This window comes from Diorhabda carinulata, chromosome 5 (genome assembly GCF_026250575.1).
Source record: "Diorhabda carinulata isolate Delta chromosome 5, icDioCari1.1, whole genome shotgun sequence".
Taxonomy (NCBI): Eukaryota; Metazoa; Arthropoda; class Insecta; order Coleoptera; family Chrysomelidae; genus Diorhabda; species Diorhabda carinulata.
The window spans coordinates 5,167,769-5,188,800 of NC_079464.1; the positions used below are offsets into that span (position 1 = coordinate 5,167,769).

The window sequence follows — 21,032 nt, forward strand, 5'->3', positions numbered from 1 at the left end:
AAAGTGAGTCATATTCTACTTTATTGACTGAAATACCATTCGCTCTGGTTGATCCTTTTCTAGATGTGATGGAATGCATTCTGATATTCAGATTTATTACAACGTTTATAAGTTGGCTATTGTTGATAACTTTCATTTTTTTAGAACGTAAACTTCAAGAGACTTGAAGAATCGACTCATTTTTTGAGTATATTTTTCTTCTCAGTTGGATCGCATAAGCCCGCTAGGTCTTTATCAGATCGACAGCTAAATTCTAGGTGACAAGGAATCTCTGACCCCAATCTCTGTGATGGCTGGAATTTACTTTGGACAGATATCTTCCAATGGTCATGTTCATTCTCTCCATCATTTCATCCGATTGTGGATGTTATGCGGTCGTCCCAACTTGTCACCACTTTCCTGGAACAGATGGCTCTCGAAGTTTCTTCTTTGATCGCTGTGGATTTCCGAGAGCACAACATATCGGCTGATGAAAAAATGCAGCAGAACTAGGATATATTTACCACCACTGTCGTCGTCGTCGGAAATGGTCCAGCGATATCTGAAGCAATCCTTTCGAAAGGACCAACATTATACTGTTTCATGGGTGCCTTTCTCTTGCGATGTGGCCCATTACTCGTAGCATAAGTTGTACATTTTTTACACCAGTCACATCATCGGAGCTGTTCATAAACTTTCACAAACACGCTAAAGGATTTTCTTCATTTCCAGATGACCTTTCGATGACAACTTCAGTACATTGGCTACTCTCCTTTTCGAAATGACTTGATAATATTCGTTGTGTAAAATTTACTAAAAAAGTTCAAATGGATCATTCCTATATTTTCAATAAACGCAATTTCCAACTCTTCAAGAGCTCCCAGAACTTGCTTTGTATATTGAGCAGTTACCATATCTGGCCAAAGCAAGTCAGGATGTTTGTTATTTATGAACTGCATTTATCTAGATCTAATACAGTCTTTTCCATATATTTTGGCAGTTACAGAATTTCCATATGGACAAATTTATGCTTAACAACGACAACCATACCCACACTTTCGAGTTTAACTTTTTGTATGTTTTGAAATAATCTTCTGAATTTACTTCCTCGTCTTTCTGGCCATAATAAGCCGTGAAATGTAAAGTATGACTCGTCGTTGATAATGATCTTTAGCGCGGAAGAAAATTCGTTGTCATTGAAACTTGTAAGTTTTGATTTTTGATCCATTTGTTGCTTTGGGTGACAATTTTCTTTATTTTTGAACTACGTTCCTTTAGAATGTTTCTTGCATTTTTCTTATCGATTTTGAATTTTCTGCCTAATTGTCGCATACCAGTTTTTCGCGAGCCACTTTATAACCAAAATTTCTCTCGTCTATTTTGGAAATTTTTTCGCTTTTCTGCCCGATCCTAAGACGAGATGCGGTTATTGTAATCGGTTGAATTTAAAAAAAAACTCTTGTTTAGGTCTCGATACTTTTTATGAACGCCCATCGCCCATAATCTTATCAATATTAAAGCATAGGGCTGTTAAAAATTGCTCTTTCACCCTCTGAACTCTTTTTGAGACACGGTGGTCCAGTTCACTACCATCTTTTTGTTGATCTGTTCAGCGGTCTTCGCTTGTTTGATTTCTGGTTTTTTGTTCATGTAGTCTATGGCATGATGCATACTCAATATAAAAATGTGATAGAAAGCCCTCCATGCTTTTATAATTTTCTCATTAAGCCTACAATTATTTATTACTTTTCAGTTGGATTATTGCTAAAAGCGTGTTTTTTAGATTTTTTTGGAGTTTACTCCTTAAGAATCGATTTGTATATATAAGCGGCCCGGTATGAGAAAAATGTAAGGAGTAAAATCTATCGATGTATAACCTCGTTACGTTTTTGGTGCGCACCCTATGATGCACAACTTTCTAATTTGTTAGTGTCGACATACTTATATTGCTGTCATTGTGAAGTTTTATTATCATTGTGTTCCGCTAAAGTGAACTGAAAGTATTTTCAAATAACTATGGCAGAAAGAGGTGTAGATGATATTGCCGGAACATCTAACAAACACGTGGTTGCAAGGTGCGTTATAATTCATGTATTATATGTATGAGCATGTGCAATTTGTATTTATTAAATATTTTAATAATTATCGATGTAGTTCATATAAATATATATTTGAAAACAACACATAAAATTAGATAATCAACCCAATATGGATTATCGAGCGAATCCACATAAAATAGAAAATTTCTAACCCAACCAAAAATTAATTTTTTTGTCGACGTCTATAAATTCTTCCACGTTATTATGATTTATTTTATAAATAATTTTCAAATTTTAACAACTGTAGTCAATAATTCGATAATATTATCAGAAAAATCGACAATATTTTTTCATTATAATGTTTTTATATAATTTTCTTTCGAAAAGTTATTTTTTAGCTTATTTAAATAATTTTCATGTACTATTTATTATTGTATATAAAAGATTTAGTGACACAATTATCTTTTTATAACCATTTTTGTTAATTATTAAGATAATATTATATTTTAAATAAAAAATTAATTATAATAATTTTAAAAAAATGTTTATAAAAACCTTTTTTAATCAATTTTCTTAAAGTCGGTTAAAATTTTTATAATTATGCTTTTATAAATTTCCTAATTTTTTTTTATATTTTTTGACTAGGAAAAAATCTAAACCTCCAAAAACTCCAGCCGAGAGACAGCGAGCTTACAGATTAAAAAAAAAATTAATGAAGGAAGCCCAAAATATTCTGGCAATCAACCAATCTTTTTTAAGTTAAATAAACTCTTTTTGCGTCTGGTTAGACTATCGAACTCGGAGCTGACACACACACAATTTTTTATTTTTCAATTTTAATTTATTTTTGTAACCTATGCCGTAATTGACTGGACTATTATAACACGATTAGGAATATATGCAAAATTGGAGCTAAATTGAAATTAACTTTAAACTAAATTTTCTTGGTGTTAATTTTTCAGTTTATGCAGCAAATTAAGGATAATTATAAATTATTAGTAAACGAATAGACATTCCCTTTATGGTCCTTTTTGTCATACAAATATGGAAAGCTCTTGACAGTGTTTATCAGTGTTCCATCGTTTAAATGACATGCTAACTTTTAGACGTTGATTTTTCATATTTTCTTGAAATCAGATTTTAAAAGACGCGGTTAATATTTCCACAACCACAGAACAAGGATGTTGTTAACAAAATAATATCAACAATATTGACTAAGGGCTCTTTCACTCCAAACGAATCCGAATCAATCAGAATCACTCCGAATCAAGTTGAATCTGATTGACCAAGATTCTTTTCCCGCCTTCAGACCGGACGAATCTGGTTCAATCAGGTTTGATTCGAGGTCGCACTTGATTCAACCTGTTAGATTCCCCGTCCGATCAGTCTTGAATCAACAACCATACGAGATGGACGCGGAGTTTTTAATTTTAAAAGTTGAAGAAAATAGTGCGATTTATGACGCCAGTGATAAAAATCACAGCAACAGAAATCTCATATCTTATGTGTGGAGGAAAATTGGCGAAGAATTAAACATTCCAGGTAAGAATTATTCAGGTTGATTCAGCTGGTGTGAAAGAGTGGAGATGACGAATCAAATTCAACTTAATTCGGAGTGATCGAGATTGATTCGGATTCGTTTGGTGTGAAAGGGGCCTAACCAAACGTATTCTGAGCTTATAACCTCACAAAACTAAGAAATCAAAAGTTGGCGAACTCTTAGTTTAATTTTTAAGTTAGTGTTCTGTATGAACTACAAATACCATTTCAGTGTCTTTTAATTAGTAATTTAATTCGTTAATTTAATGTTAATTCTTAATTTTGGTTACGTAAACCAAGCTTTAAGATAATGAGAAATGAGAAAATAACGTTTCAGCCATTTTCCAAAACATCTTCAATCGTTAGTGTATTTTACTTTCAATAAAGATCAAAACGGAGATGAAATAAATGAAAACAAGCACTATAATTGTTAGGCTTGGTATTAACACCTTTTAAATTTGAAATTTGATACTGATAGGTTTAAAATTTATCTCATTTAGAGGGAATTAAATTTATTTTCAAAGAAAAAAATATCCATTTTTAATTAGCCTTATTTTATCTACTAAACAAAAACTATATGTGCTTAAAATGTTTCTCGATAAAGTGGAAAGTCAACATTTTGATTTTTAGGAAAGTTATTTGTACAAACAATCTACTGAAAATAACCTTAAGCACATTTAAAATTGATATTTGCTATAAACGATTTCTAGAAGAATCACATTTAAAAATGCTGTTTATTCACGAAGGTTTTTTTTTTCAACCAAATGTTATTACCAAAAGTAAGGTACAATAGAACTTATTTCTTTACAAAATCTCAATGACGATTAGGGAACTTTTCATACCTGTGAACAAGCTGTGCTATGATTTTTTTCGTAAAATGAATCCGTCGATAATTGAAAATGAACTCTGACGGTTTTCTTTAGCTCCTCTTTGTTTATTCACGAATCAACTTTTCTACAGAATAATATCAAGCAAATTTACAGACCAACAACAGTTATTTTCTTAATACGAGGGTTTCAACCATTCAAAAACGTTTTTGTTTCTTCGAAGACTGAAGGTGAACTAAAACCTAATGACTTCATTATTGGATACATTTTTTAACAATTTTACATTATTAATATCAATGTCCTGATTATGACTAGCAGCGTCATCAACAAATATTTGATTTTCAAATCCGTCCATATTTTAAATGAACTTTGTGCTCTTTAAACCTGACATTAACGGATCTCTTAGTCTGCCCGATATACTTGCCGTCATTTCATTCATATATATATATATATATATATATATATATATATATATATATATATATATATATATTTCATATATACCAACGCGGTGCCCAGTTATTCCGAAAAAACAGGATAGTATTTATTTGACAACTTTTGTTGCATTTGGCTCATCTTGACATACAGTCGATTGTTGCTTAGGTTCGGTTCTATATGACTATTCGAAGCACCATTATTGAATTTTTTCATCATTTCTTTGCACCAATCGACACGAGATTTTTTTAAAGATTGTAAAAGATTACAAACAGTAAAATGTTCATGCGACATGTGGGGTGGAATTGAAGCCCAAATATGCTTCAATCTTCTTACGCATAGCATGGATGTTGGACGACTATTAAAAAATTCATCGTGTAGCGAAATGGACGTAAAACCAGCGAAATACGGTGACTCAAGATGGTGCTTCATCACCAAAAGTCGAAGCGTGTTGATCGGCACACTGCTGTTGGTCGTCAAAAATCATGAAAATCATCGTATTTCCATTTTTCGATCAACTTGAATATTTCAAGTATCCGTAAACAACTCAAATAGCACTCGTATGATAACTCGGTCTGAGTACGTCCACCGTTAAAAACGTCAAACTTCATGAGGGCAATGTCACATTTGACATATTCACATCAATGCTGCCATATCTCAAAACTTAAGTAGCAACTCTTGTACTAACTGTGTCTCTTTTGGAAAGCTGTCACATGATTAAATGAAATTTAATGAGGTGTATCTAATTAAAAGAAGATTTTTTTTTCTAAATTGTTTCCAGTTTTTCAATATAGGCAATTTAGAGAAAATACTTTGTTAGGAAAATGAATAGCACTCATATGACAACTTGTTCTGAGTACGTCCACCATTAAAAACGTCAAACTTCATGATGGCAATGTCACATTTGACATATTCACATCAATGCTGCCATATCTCAAAACTCAAGTAGCAACTCTTGTACTAACTGTGTCTCTTTTGGAAATCTGTCACATGATTAAATGAAATTTAATGGGGTGTATCTAATTAAAAGAAGATTTTTTTTCTAAATTGTTTCCAATTTTTCATTATAGGCAATTTAGAGAAAATACTTTGTTAGGAAAATGAATAGCACTTATATGACAACTTGTTCTGGGTACGTCCACCATTAAAAACGTCAAACTTCATGATGGCAATGTCACATTTGACATATCTCAAAACCTAAGTAGCAACTCTTGTACTAACTGTGTCTCTTTTGGAAATCTGTCACATGATTAAATGAAATTTAATGGGGTGTATCTAATTAAAAGAAGATTTTTTTTCTAAATTGTTTCCAGTTTTTCAATATAGGCAATTTAGAGAAAATACTTTGTTAGGAAAATGAATAGCACTCATATGATAACTTGTTCTGAGTACGTCCACCATTAAAAACGTCAAACTTCATTAGGGCAATGTCACATTTGACATATTCACATCAATGCTGCCATATCTCAAAACTTAAGTAGCAACTCTTGTACTAACTGTGTCTCTTTTGGAAAGCTGTCACATGATTAAATGAAATTTAATGGAGTGTATCTAATTAGAAGAAGATTTTTTTTTCTAAATTGTTTCCAGTTTTTCAATATAGGCAATTTAGAGAAAATACTTTGTTAGGAAAATGAATAGCACTCATATGACAACTTGTTCTGAGTACGTCCACCATTAAAAATGTCAAACTTCATTAGGGCAATGTCACATTTGACATATTCACATCAATGCTGCCATATCTCAAAACTTAAGTAGCAACTCTTGTACTAACTGTGTCTTTTGGAAATCTATCACATAATGAAGTAAAATTTAAATCACATTTGAGGTGCTTCTAATTCAAAAAAAAAGATTTTCTTCCTATATTGTTGTTGTTATAGAAATAATTATTTTTTTTTTCATGTGTACAACCCAAATATCAATTCCTTTTATTCTAAAAAATTCATTCAGGGTTGTACATGTTGTGAATTAAACATGAAAATGTATTTTCAAAATATCTAGAATCAATATGAAACTGGATAAAAAGCAAAAACGTTTCTAATAATCACAACCTCGGAATCCCAAATAACAAAACTTTCCAGTTCAACCTCCATTACTCCAACAATATATTGGAAAATTTTTTTTTTTATTAATACCATAATCATTTTTTAATAGTTTTTTTTTTATAAACAAAAGAGGGTATTTGAAGTAGGTCAAAGTTACTTTTCCCTAATGATATAACAGAGAGACTTTGCTGTATACACTCTGCTCCATATCAGTAGCCATTGCTCTATCGGAAAATGTAAAGCTTACACAATTTATTATCAATTACGGTTCCGTTCCGTATCGTCTTATTCAGTAAACATCAAACGTCTCGGGCAATAATTGCCTCCCTATTGTAGCAGAGATTTTTTCCGAATACATCGCTATGATTGGTGCTTGATTAAAAAAAAAAACGAATCTATCTTGAAAGAGGAACTACGTGGGTAATAATGTAAATTGAGAGAGTTCAATACGCTTTACATCTAATTGATTACGAAACGGAAATATTATTAAAGAACGACAGATGTACGAAGGGGAGATGATACTTTTTTGTAATAAAAATTGATAAATGATTCCGAAGCGTCGTATAAAAACATAAACCTCCGCCTATTATAATCCAAGAACTCCATATTTTAACCAGTTTCAACTGTATATAATAGTATTTTACAAGGGTGGCCACTAATCTTCGCGAGCCTCAAACTTCAAAATACCTTTCAAGGTGAGCCTAATATGACGTATTTTTCCACTTACAACGGTTCAAATGCCTTTAATTCACTATATCCGTCATAAATTACCTCATCAAATACATTTTACATAAATAATCTGCTGGGAAGATTATCGAAGATGTCTTCAGAGATTCGACATAAGATGAACTAATCAAAGTTTATAAGTGATGAACAGTATGTATAAACAAATATAAATCTAACACCTCTTGTGGGGCATCAAGATAAGGATAGTTGAGGACATCCCTTTTTGCACCAAAAACTTGGTTCTAGCGGTTGGGAAGATTTTCAAGAAACGTTAAACATCTTACTAAACAATGCAAAGATACACCATCAGTAAAGCTCGTTTATATCCATTTGGTCTAATGTTGTATGCACTTAAACGATTTTAAATCAATATCCTCAATCGCTACATCGCTCCATACGAATCTTCTATTAATCGAAATAGTGCGGGAAATCTTTTTCAGTCAGTACACGTGCCCGAAGCTAATTAATATCCATTTGGTATACGAATGACTTAATCTACTGTTGTATGCACTTGAACGAATTCAAATGAATATCCTCAATCGCTACATCGCTCCATACGAATCTTCTATTAATCGAAATAGTGCGGGAAATCTTTTTCAGTCAGTACACGTGCCCGAAGCTAATTAATATCCATTTGGTATACGAATGACTTAATCTACTGTTGTATGCAGTTGAACGATTTTAAATGAATATCCTCAATCGCTACATCGCTCCATACGAATCTTCTATTAATCGAAATAGTGCGGGAAATCTTTTTCAGTCAGTACACGTGCCCGAAGCTAATTAATATCCATTTGGTCTACGAATGACTTAAACTACTGTTGTATGCACTTGAACGATTTTAAATGAATATCCTCAATCGCTACATCGCTCCATACGAATCTTCTATTAATCGAAATAGTGCGGGAAATCTTTTTCAGTCAGTACACGTGCCCGAAGTTAATTAATATCCATTTGGTCTACGAATGACTTAAACTACTGTTGTATGCACTTGAACGATTTTAAATGAATATCCTCAATCGCTACATCGCTCCATACGAATCTTCTATTAATCGAAATAGTGCGGGAAATCTTTTTCAGTCAGTACACGTGCCCGAAGCTAATTAATATCCATTTGGTCTACGAATGACTTAATCTACTGTTGTATGCACTTGAACGAATTCAAATGAATATCCTCAATCGCTACATCGCTGCATACGAATCTTCTATTAATCGAAATAGTGCGGGAAATCTTTTTCAGTCAGTACACGTGCCCGAAGCTAATTAATATCCATTTGGTATACGAATGACTTAATCTACTGTTGTATGCACTTGAACGAATTCAAATGAATATCCTCAATCGCTACATCGCTCCATACGAATCTTCCATTAATCGAAATAGTGCGGGAAATCTTTTTCAGTCAGTACACGTGCCCGAAGTTAATTAATATCCATTTGGTCTACGAATGACTTAAACTAATGTTGTATGCACTTGAACAATTTTAAATGAATATCCTCAATCGCTACATCGCTCCATACGAATCTTCTATTAATCGAAATAGTGCGGGAAATCTTTTTCAGTCAGTACACGTGCCCGAAGCTAATTAATATCCATTTGGTCTACGAATGACTTAAACTACTGTTGTATGCACTTGAACGATTTTAAATAAATATCCTCAATCGCTACATCGCTCCATACGAATCTTCTATTAATCGAAATAGTGCGGGAAATCTTTTTCAGTCAGTACACGTGCCCGAAGCTAATTAATATCCATTTGGTATACGAATGACTTAATCTACTGTTGTATGCACTTGAACGAATTCAAATGAATATCCTCAATCGCTACATCGCTCCATACGAATCTTCCATTAATCGAAATAGTGCGGGAAATCTTTTTCAGTCAGTACACGTGCCCGAAGTTAATTAATATCCATTTGGTCTACGAATGACTTAAACTACTGTTGTATGCACTTGAACAATTTTAAATGAATATCCTCAATCGCTACATCGCTCCATACGAATCTTCTATTAATCGAAATAGTGCGGGAAATCTTTTTCAGTCAGTACACGTGCCCGAAGCTAATTAATATCCATTTGGTATACGAATGACTTAATCTACTGTTGTATGCAGTTGAACGATTTTAAATGAATATCCTCAATCGCTACATCGCTGCATACGAATCTTCCATTAATCGAAATAGTGCGGGAAATCTTTTTCAGTCAGTACACGTGCCCGAAGTTAATTAATATCCATTTGGTCTACGAATGACTTAAACTAATGTTGTATGCACTTGAACAATTTTAAATGAATATCCTCAATCGCTACATCGCTCCATACGAATCTTCTATTAATCGAAATAGTGCGGGAAATCTTTTTCAGTCAGTACACGTGCCCGAAGCTAATTAATATCCATTTGGTCTACGAATGACTTAAACTACTGTTGTATGCACTTGAACGATTTTAAATGAATATCCTCAATCGCTACATCGCTCCATACGAATCTTCTATTAATCGAAATAGTGCGGGAAATCTTTTTCAGTCAGTACACGTGCCCGAAGCTAATTAATATCCATTTGGTATACGAATGACTTAATCTACTGTTGTATGCACTTGAACGAATTCAAATGAATATCCTCAATCGCTACATCGCTCCATACGAATCTTCCATTAATCGAAATAGTGCGGGAAATCTTTTTCAGTCAGTACACGTGCCCGAAGTTAATTAATATCCATTTGGTCTACGAATGACTTAAACTACTGTTGTATGCACTTGAACAATTTTAAATGAATATCCTCAATCGCTACATCGCTCCATACGAATCTTCTATTAATCGAAATAGTGCGGGAAATCTTTTTCAGTCAGTACACGTGCCCGAAGCTAATTAATATCCATTTGGTCTACGAATGACTTAAACTACTGTTGTATGCACTTGAACGATTTTAAATGAATATCCTCAATCGCTACATCGCTCCATACGAATCTTCTATTAATCGAAATAGTGCGGGAAATCTTTTTCAGTCAGTACACGTGCCCGAAGCTAATTAATATCCATTTGGTATACGAATGACTTAATCTACTGTTGTATGCAGTTGAACGATTTTAAATGAATATCCTCAATCGCTACATCGCTGCATACGAATCTTCCATTAATCGAAATAGTGCGGGAAATCTTTTTCAGTCAGTACACGTGCCCGAAGCTAATTAATATCCATTTGGTCTACGAATGACTTAAACTACTGTTGTATGCACTTGAACAATTTTAAATGAATATCCTCAATCGCTACATCGCTCCATACGAATCTTCTATTAATCGAAATAGTGCGGGAAATCTTTTTCAGTCAGTACACGTGCCCGAAGCTAATTAATATCCATTTGGTATACGAATGACTTAAACTAATGTTGTATGCACTTGAACGATTTTAAATGAATATCCTCAATCGCTACATCGCTGCATACGAATCTTCCATTAATCGAAATAGTGCGGGAAATCTTTTTCAGTCAGTACACGTGCCCGAAGTTAATTAATATCCATTTGGTCTACGAATGACTTAAACTACTGTTCTATGCACTTGAACAATTTTAAATGAATATCCTCAATCGCTACATCGCTCCATACGAATCTTCTATTAATCGAAATAGTGCGGGAAATCTTTTTCAGTCAGTACACGTGCCCGAAGCTAATTAATATCCATTTGGTATACGAATGACTTAAACTAATGTTGTATGCACTTGAACGATTTTAAATGAATATCCTCAATCGCTACATCGCTCCATACGAATCTTCTATTAATCGAAATAGTGCGGGAAATCTTTTTCAGTCAGTACACGTGCCCGAAGCTAATTAATATCCATTTGGTATACGAATGACTTAATCTACTGTTGTATGCAGTTGAACGATTTTAAATGAATATCCTCAATCGCTACATCGCTGCATACGAATCTTCCATTAATCGAAATAGTGCGGGAAATCTTTTTCAGTCAGTACACGTGCCCGAAGTTAATTAATATCCATTTGGTCTACGAATGACTTAAACTACTGTTGTATGCACTTGAACAATTTTAAATGAATATCCTCAATCGCTACATCGCTCCATACGAATCTTCTATTAATCGAAATAGTGCGGGAAATCTTTTTCAGTCAGTACACGTGCCCGAAGCTAATTAATATCCATTTGGTATACGAATGACTTAAACTAATGTTGTATGCACTTGAACGATTTTAAATGAATATCCTCAATCGCTACATCGCTCCATACGAATCTTCTATTAATCGAAATAGTGCGGGAAATCTTTTTCAGTCAGTACACGTGCCCGAAGCTAATTAATATCCATTTGGTATACGAATGACTTAATCTACTGTTGTATGCAGTTGAACGATTTTAAATGAATATCCTCAATCGCTACATCGCTCCATACGAATCTTCTATTAATCGAAATAGTGCGGGAAATCTTTTTCAGTCAGTACACGTGCCCGAAGCTAATTAATATCCATTTGGTATACGAATGACTTAATCTACTGTTGTATGCAGTTGAACGATTTTAAATGAATATCCTCAATCGCTACATCGCTCCATACGAATCTTCTATTAATCGAAATAGTGCGGGAAATCTTTTTCAGTCAGTACACGTGCCCGAAGCTGATTAATATCCATTTGGTATACGAATGACTTAATCTACTGTTGTATGCACTTGAACGAATTCAAATGAATATCCTCAATCGCTACATCGCTCCATACGAATCTTCCATTAATCGAAATAGTGCGGGAAATCTTTTTCAGTCAGTACACGTGCCCGAAGTTAATTAATATCCATTTGGTCTACGAATGACTTAAACTACTGTTGTATGCACTTGAACAATTTTAAATGAATATCCTCAATCGCTACATCGCTCCATACGAATCTTCTATTAATCGAAATAGTGCGGGAAATCTTTTTCAGTCAGTACACGTGCCCGAAGCTAATTAATATCCATTTGGTATACGAATGACTTAATCTACTGTTGTATGCAGTTGAACGATTTTAAATGAATATCCTCAATCGCTACATCGCTGCATACGAATCTTCCATTAATCGAAATAGTGCGGGAAATCTTTTTCAGTCAGTACACGTACCCGAAGTTAATTAATATCCATTTGGTCTACGAATGACTTAAACTACTGTTGTATGCACTTGAACAATTTTAAATGAATATCCTCAATCGCTACATCGCTCCATACGAATCTTCTATTAATCGAAATAGTGCGGGAAATCTTTTTCAGTCAGTACACGTGCCCGAAGCTAATTAATATCCATTTGGTCTACGAATGACTTAAACTACTGTTGTATGCACTTGAACGATTTTAAATGAATATCCTCAATCGCTACATCGCTCCATACGAATCTTCTATTAATCGAAATAGTGCGGGAAATCTTTTTCAGTCAGTACACGTGCCCGAAGCTAATTAATATCCATTTGGTATACGAATGACTTAATCTACTGTTGTATGCACTTGAACGAATTCAAATGAATATCCTCAATCGCTACATCGCTCCATACGAATCTTCCATTAATCGAAATAGTGCGGGAAATCTTTTTCAGTCAGTACACGTGCCCGAAGTTAATTAATATCCATTTGGTCTACGAATGACTTAAACTACTGTTGTATGCACTTGAACGATTTTAAATGAATATCCTCAATCGCTACATCGCTCCATACGAATCTTCTATTAATCGAAATAGTGCGGGAAATCTTTTTCAGTCAGTACACGTGCCCGAAGCTAATTAATATCCATTTGGTATACGAATGACTTAATCTACTGTTGTATGCACTTGAACGAATTCAAATGAATATCCTCAATCGCTACATCGCTCCATACGAATCTTCTATTAATCGAAATAGTGCGGGAAATCTTTTTCAGTCAGTACACGTGCCCGAAGCTAATTAATATCCATTTGGTATACGAATGACTTAATCTACTGTTGTATGCACTTGAACGAATTCAAATGAATATCCTCAATCGCTACATCGCTCCATACGAATCTTCCATTAATCGAAATAGTGCGGGAAATCTTTTTCAGTCAGTACACGTGCCCGAAGTTAATTAATATCCATTTGGTATACGAATGACTTAATCTACTGTTGTATGCAGTTGAACGATTTTAAATGAATATCCTCAATCGCTACATCGCTCCATACGAATCTTCTATTAATCGAAATAGTGCGGGAAATCTTTTTCAGTCAGTACACGTGCCCGAAGCTAATTAATATCCATTTGGTATACGAATGACTTAATCTACTGTTGTATGCAGTTGAACGATTTTAAATGAATATCCTCAATCGCTACATCGCTGCATACGAATCTTCCATTAATCGAAATAGTGCGGGAAATCTTTTTCAGTCAGTACACGTGCCCGAAGTTAATTAATATCCATTTGGTCTACGAATGACTTAAACTACTGTTGTATGCACTTGAACAATTTTAAATGAATATCCTCAATCGCTACATCGCTCCATACGAATCTTCTATTAATCGAAATAGTGCGGGAAATCTTTTTCAGTCAGTACACGTGCCCGAAGCTAATTAATATCCATTTGGTCTACGAATGACTTAAACTACTGTTGTATGCACTTGAACGATTTTAAATGAATATCCTCAATCGCTACATCGCTCCATACGAATCTTCTATTAATCGAAATAGTGCGGGAAATCTTTTTCAGTCAGTACACGTGCCCGAAGTTAATTAATATCCATTTGGTCTACGAATGACTTAAACTACTGTTGTATGCACTTGAACAATTTTAAATGAATATCCTCAATCGCTACATCGCTCCATACGAATCTTCTATTAATCGAAATAGTGCGGGAAATCTTTTTCAGTCAGTACACGTGCCCGAAGCTAATTAATATCCATTTGGTCTACGAATGACTTAAACTACTGTTGTATGCACTTGAACGATTTTAAATGAATATCCTCAATCGCTACATCGCTCCATACGAATCTTCTATTAATCGAAATAGTGCGGGAAATCTTTTTCAGTCAGTACACGTGCCCGAAGCTAATTAATATCCATTTGGTATACGAATGACTTAATCTACTGTTGTATGCACTTGAACGAATTCAAATGAATATCCTCAATCGCTACATCGCTCCATACGAATCTTCCATTAATCGAAATAGTGCGGGAAATCTTTTTCAGTCAGTACACGTGCCCGAAGTTTATTAATATCCATTTGGTCTACGAATGACTTAAACTACTGTTGTATGCACTTGAACGATTTTAAATGAATATCCTCAATCGCTACATCGCTCCATACGAATCTTCTATTAATCGAAATAGTGCGGGAAATCTTTTTCAGTCAGTACACGTGCCCGAAGTTTATTAATATCCATTTGGTATACGAATGACTTAATCTACTGTTGTATGCACTTGAACGAATTCAAATGAATATCCTCAATCGCTACATCGCTCCATACGAATCTTCCATTAATCGAAATAGTGCGGGAAATCTTTTTCAGTCAGTACACGTGCCCGAAGTTTATTAATATCCATTTGGTATACGAATGACTTAATCTACTGTTGTATGCACTTGAACGAATTCAAATGAATATCCTCAATCGCTACATCGCTCCATACGAATCTTCCATTATTCGAAATAGTGCGGGAAATCTTTTTCAGTCAGTACACGTGCCCGAAGTTTATTAATATCCATTTGGTCTACGAATGACTTAAACTACTGTTGTATGCACTTGAACGATTTTAAATGAATATCCTCAATCGCTACATCGCTCCATACGAATCTTCTATTAATCGAAATAGTGCGGGAAATCTTTTTCAGTCAGTACACGTGCCCGAAGCTAATTAATATCCATTTGGTATACGAATGACTTAATCTACTGTTGTATGCAGTTGAACGATTTTAAATGAATATCCTCAATCGCTACATCGCTCCATACGAATCTTCCATTAATCGAAATAGTGCGGGAAATCTTTTTCAGTCAGTACACGTGCCCGAAGTTAATTAATATCCATTTGGTCTACGAATGACCTAATCTACTGTTGTATGCACTTGAACGATTTTAAATGAATATCCTCTATCGCTACATAGTACAGGAAATTCAATTCGTCACACGTTATTTCCTTTTTTAATATAATTGCTGCACACATTCCTATAGATTCAGCAATCGCGTGGAAACCCAGGATCCCAGGTCCATGTGATTGGTGTAACACCATGGAGCTAACCAATTTGAAGGGATAATCTCAATTCCACACATTCACACTTTGGAATTTATCTGTAGGTTAGATAAGAGTTCAGAAGTACAAGTATTTGGAAGATTTTCTTCGATGTTGTATGGCACTCCTTGGTATCTTTCTTCATAAAATGTATGTTCGATATCGAGGATGACAACAGCAGAGAAGTATTATTTGTTTTACAGGGATTAGTTTACTTACCTAAAAATAACGCAATCCACATATTTTTGCATTGAAAAATGTGTTTGAAGAATGTACAAGAGAAATGAATAGATCCAAAAAAAAACTGCTGAAGAAATATAAAAATATTATAAGAAGAGAGTATAGAGCTGAAAAACAGAACAGAAAAATGAAGAAGCAAATTAAGCTGGAAAGATGAATATATTATTACGTTTTTATTAATTTCATCTATAGAATTCTATGTTTGATACTTTTTAGTCTCGATTTTACCCTACTTGGAACGACCAGATTCAATTTGTACTAGACATTTGCCTTTTGATATACCAAACCAAAAAATCATGTAAATGATTCTTATTTTTATTTGATTCAAAAAAAAGGTGTCACACCAAGCCCAAACATACTGTCCAGTACCGAAACTTGTCATCGGCCAACAGACGAAACCTACATACTGCCGAACTGCCAGTGCCCAAAGTCTCTAAATCAAACAGAAAGTCGGGATTCTGTTTCTAAACTGGAATTTGTTCTTAGTCAAAATGATAAGGTATTTCAAGAGAATGACCCAAGTTATGAACCGCTTTCATTGATACAAAGTGATTTAAACGATTTAGTAGGTAATTTGAAATTGTCTAAAAAACTTTTGGGGTCTAGATTAATTAATTATCTCCTGGTACGAAAATTTCTTATTTCCGGTATCTTGACGATAAAATGCAACCTTACTTTTTTAAAGTATATTCTTGTAGGGGTGAATTTATTGAATTTTGAATATGATCCAAGTCACTGATCTACCAGAAGCCAAGCATTCACGAATATTATTTTTTTCTAAGTGACTTTTTATAAAAATTTATGTCATGATGTCATAAAGAAACCGGATGTGTCATTTTTTTCCATTGACATATTGTTTGGTGGCTGTAGTATATTCAAAATTCAGTTTTTCGAGGATGCCATCTGAAAGTTGTTCGTTCTGTAAACCGAAAGTTGCGTTTTGAGTGTTCCATGTAATAAAAGTGACAGTTCCATACTGCAAAACACATTCGGGACGCTCTAGAGTAGACAACTTCAACTTCTTTAAATGTGAAATAATTAATAAATTAAGATTGACATTGCAAATATCATTAAGCACATTATATTGTTCAATAAATAAAATGTTTATAATTCTCTATTATTTATTTTCTTTCCTCAATGTAATTGAAAAAGTTTTGGATTTTATGCGCCGTTTAAAAAATGTTGTGTGCGCCGCGGCTGAAATACTACATTGCATTTGTAGTCCTTGGCATACAAATAACTATTTCATGTTTTTCTATCTCTATCCACTTCAATGTTGACAGTTGACAGCTTCACTTTGATGATTTTACATAACCTTAAATTTATAATTTTCTGAAGTTTTGTCCTAGCATTGAGACGCCATGCCAGTCGTTGTAACAGAGATTAGATCTTTAACAATGATAATCCGTAAAGTTTAAAGTACATATATTTGTCGAAGTTGTTTCAAACTACATAAATGCAGCCTCTTCTTTCCCAGATCATCATATTAAATACTATCAATTATGTGATAAAGTTTATTTGAATAAGAAGCGGAATAATATTGGATTGAATATTTTGAATCGATCTTTGTTTGAATTATACTAGAATAACAAAACTTCAATTCAAAATCTCTCTATTCTATTGAATTTAGTCTGAATTTCATCTCCATACTTGATTTTCTCAATAGTGGAATAATATTTATCCTGGCATACATAATCAAAACAATATATAATTTTTGAAAAACGTAGAACTAAAATTTTTTAATAGCAAAACTAAATAAAGTGTTAAAATCGTCAGAAACACGTGAAAAATTTTTTATTATTGATATCACGAAATAGTACATTTCAGTAATAGTCTGGAAATAAGGATTTTTCCATGCACGCGAATTATAACACGGAAAATCATGCAAGCACGAAAAAATCCTTCTCTGGACGAGTCATGAACTATACTTTTTATAATACTTATGTAAAAACGGTACAAAAAAAAGTAAGAATGAAATTAGGAATATTCTAATTTCATCATAATAGTACCAAACTTAGGTAGCCGATATTTATTATCGGAAATATTTTAACGACAACCAAATAGCAGCAAGGCGACACTTCGTCAGAAGTCTTTAAGACTTCTTATATATCGCCTAGGCACTCGACAAGGTTTGGTATAATTAGACTGGCTATACGTCCTGTTTTGAACGGGACAGTCCCATTATTTTGGGGTTGTCCCGTTGGCTTAAGAAATCATTCATTTAAGCTTTATAAAATAAGTAAAATCTATTACTTAGTACTTACTATTTCTTATTACACATTTAGATTCACTTTTAGAATATTAGCAGTTCCCAGAAGTACTTTTGAAATAAATAAAAAGAAAATACGAGGTCGCTTGACGGATGGAGATAAAAAAACAGCGTATTAATCTCAAATTTCTCGTTAAAAATCCGAGTTGTTGAAAGAGGCTTATGGGGACAATACTCTATCTCGTGCGAATGTTTTTGAGCACATATTTTGGTACAGTAAAGGTCGAGAAAGCACTGAAGATGACCAGCGCCCAGGTCTCCTTGTGACTGTTTCAAGTCCGGAAACAGTAACCAAAATCAACTAAATCGTGCTTGAAGATCGTCGAATGAGCATCCGAATGATTGCCGAGGGTGTAAACGTCGATAAAGAAACGGTTAGAAAAATTTTACATGACACATGACAAAAGTCTGTGACACATGATAAAAGTCTGACTCCCGACCAAAAGCTTTTGCGTCAACAGGTCTGCTCAGATTTCCTTGAAAGGTTAGAAAAATATATGCCTTGAAACGGACCCGATTTGAGTATGAAAAAGTGTATGGAATCAAGTTACTCTTAGATATTTAATGTTATATTTACAGAAAAACGGAACATTTTGAACTTTTTATGCATTATCAAAATTATGAGAATAAGGATAAGAGAATGTCGATTGTCACTTTATGTCAATTCTTATATATTTTGGTGTATTGGCGTCTACTTTTGTCAGATATATTCGATTTACATTATGTTAATCTGTGATTCTAGGCTTCAAAATGAGTATCCACATTTTTGTGGAAGAGAAACTATTAAGAAGTCTGTTAATATCGAAATATTAATCAACCGAGAACGAAGAGTGTTCATGATCGCGCTTTTGAAAAGTTAGTTTATTTGAAACCAAGAAGTAGTTCATGTGTGTTACATATACATGAAAATATTGATAATAACACTAACGACAAATCTTTCGTTGGATTTGCTTGTTTTTATGGCGAGTGATGGAATATATCCATTGAAACATCAAGTGCTTAGGTGGTCTGCCTTGAAACGGACCCGATTTGAGTCGATGGAAGCGGTAAAACAAAAAACGGCAGAGCTCCAAAAGGTACTCACCATAAAATACTTCCAGCTCTGCTTCGATCAATGGAAAAAACGTATGGAAAAGTGTGTGGCGAGTGATGGGGAGTATTTTAAAGTGAAGCATTAATTGAACTGTCACTGGTATACATGTTGATAAAACAGATTATTTAAATAAAGTGAATTTGTTTTATTTTAGGAAAAAAAATTGTAAGAGGACGTTTTCAAGTTTTGTAAAAATACCCTGTATTGTATTTTGTTTCTATAATTTCACTTTTTGATGTTTTAAAGGCTTTGAAATTGTAATGCAAAATAAATCTCGGAATTTCCGGTACATTTGAGTTATTTCTTGTACCCTACATCTCGTTTTTGAACGAATTAAAAGAAAAAATTAAGAGAAACTCCTTCAATATCTCACTCCCAATCCTAAAATCCTACCTACGAGACAAAATCCAAGATCACCTCACAACTCTGCATTCAATAATGTCACGGGCTCCACTGGGGAAAGCACCAGGCCCGATTTTCTATCTTAGGAACAGAGATGATATTACAATAACGCAACATGTAGATGAGATTATTATTGCTCTCTAAATATTACAGACAATCTTGGTCGCTATTACCTCGTGACTAAGAACTTGGAGGATCGAAGGGAATGGAAATGAATACGTTCCCCAACGAAAAGGGAAAGTTTGATGGTAGATTTAACAAAAGCCAGTAATAAATGAACATTATCAACAACAACTTCGTAGCAATAGACAGAAGTTTGTAAGCAAGTTTTTCCATAACGATGAATTCCAAATAAAAGAGGTGTTGTATCATCTTCGAACCAAAACGGTCGAAATTTATGAACTCGCATTTTATTTGTAAGAAATTAATGCATTTAGCTTCTGTACTTTTGCCCACGTGGTAAAATTTATTTCAGATCAAATTTTTTCATCTTTTTTTTTATAAAATATACTGCTTTAGACGTTGACGTAAATTGCTTTCGGAACGTAAATATCCTCGCATTATTTACATTGTTATTAGCAGGTAAAAATCAAATTTATTCCCCAAGCTTTTCTTTGGTTGAATTAATATTAATATATTCTATGTAAAAAACTTTTTTCCACTTACAGCTCAAATTCACACAAGAGAATCACGAATATTTTCGAAAACACGTCAATCAAAATGTTGAAACGAACAACTTTTCCGCTCGATTTATGCCCCAACCGAATCTCCCAAAGCGCCCATATATACTGGTGAATTTTCCCTTGTAGGAAATACGTAGCGCACACTCCCCCTTACCACGCAGCAAAACTTACATAATATTTGTTGTAAATATAATAAAACAAAAACTTAACCGATTCTTCTTGGTGAAATATTTATTTTGCATCCTGAATATAGGAAACACGGAAATTTAGAATGAATTTTGAATAGATGAAAAGTTCCTCGACAGCTTGCTACAATAAAATATTGAAAAAAAAGACGATTGAAGATATAACCAATGAATTTTCATTTTTATTTTCTTTGTTTTCTTTTCTTCTCCATCAAAATAAAATAGTTATTATAATTGTTAAATTTTATATTTTTGATTTCACCAAAGCTAGAATAATGTGCTGGGCAAGCTTCATGTTGAAAGCACATGGTTATACCTTTAAAGTGGCAAACCATTTCTTGAAAAGAATAAATATCTTTCTCCATTAACTGTCTT

At 33.6% G+C, this 21,032-nt stretch overlaps 1 protein-coding gene across 1 annotated transcript in view; it reads right to left on the reverse strand.

The window, feature by feature from the left end:
• LOC130894059 (pyrokinin-1 receptor-like) overlaps positions 1-20,579 on the reverse strand; it is a 71,105-nt gene extending 50,526 nt beyond the window's left edge. The window contains exon 1 of the mRNA XM_057800604.1: positions 20,456-20,579. The gene's annotated coding sequence lies outside the window, so the exon portion shown is untranslated. The remainder of the gene's footprint in view (positions 1-20,455) is intronic.
• Between the last annotated feature and the right edge of the window lie 453 nt (positions 20,580-21,032).